The sequence below is a fragment of the Penaeus monodon genome, chromosome 23, assembly GCF_015228065.2.
Source record: "Penaeus monodon isolate SGIC_2016 chromosome 23, NSTDA_Pmon_1, whole genome shotgun sequence".
NCBI lineage: Eukaryota > Metazoa > Arthropoda > Malacostraca > Decapoda > Penaeidae > Penaeus > Penaeus monodon.
The window spans coordinates 19,588,824-19,589,764 of record NC_051408.1 but is presented as its reverse complement, the minus strand read 5'-3'; the positions used below and the strand labels follow the sequence as shown (position 1 = coordinate 19,589,764).

Here is a 941-nt window from a genome sequence, read left to right as displayed (position 1 = left end):
GACGGATGCTGCAAGAAGCGATGCCCCAAACTGGCAGAGAGGGCCGAGACGATTGGCGCAAGCAGCATTTGCCTCTCCTTCATTCGACCCTCCTCCTCCGTTCCACGCTCATCGTAAATCATGACAACTGTATGGATTAATAATGAGTGGAAATAACTTCCTGTGAGCTCTTTATAGGTATCCAAACTTTTAAAACTTTCAAACCCGAATTTGTTAAGAATCACAAACATCAAATCACTAAAATCATCACAAGTCCTAATATCACTCTCTACTTCCATCGATCTTCTATCCATTTCCCTCCCCCTTCGTCTGCTAACCATTCCCCCGTATATATGCTCTTTCCAAGTCTTTCCTGGCCGCCCATTTTGCTCGAAGTGATCGTATCTGAGTCTTATCCTCTTTTCCAGTTTTCTTCCCAGATTACCATATTCGTTTGGAATCCTGTATAACCCTAACACTCTAATGGCCTCGCACCCTTTCATTTCATGTGCTTACCCTATTTTCTTTGACCATCATTCTTTGAGTATAATATATTTATTTTATACATGAAATACAACTTCATTCGTCTGTCTTTCCCAATCTCTTCTTCTTTCTGTCGTTCCCGCCTCCCTCCTGCTCTCCTCGCTATTTTTCTCTTCTTCTCCTTCCCTCCCTCCTCTCCTTATTTATCATACATGTGAGCTATTGCATATATGCAAGCGCCATCCATTCGTGTCGTAACCCAATGCCCAAAGTAATAACTTGACATCTGACAAGGCGCCGCCCCCCCTCCGGACCCCCACCGGCGCCATGCAATCTGCAAGTTCTCATGGAGGGCCACACGATCCCCAGCGGACGGTGACTCACTAATGCCGCGCGGGCACCCGATACACTGTCGGGGCAGCGGGTTCGCCGCTTCCTGCGGAGACCAGGCACCCCTACCCCCTCCCTCCTCCGCGGCT

The 941-nt window shown here is 48.0% G+C and overlaps 1 protein-coding gene across 4 annotated transcripts in view; it reads right to left on the bottom strand.

Annotated features, from left to right (window-relative positions):
• The window catches only part of LOC119587875, an 85,716-nt gene that overhangs the window by 84,520 nt on the left and 255 nt on the right, over positions 1-941 (bottom strand). The gene's annotated exons all lie outside the window — the stretch shown is intronic.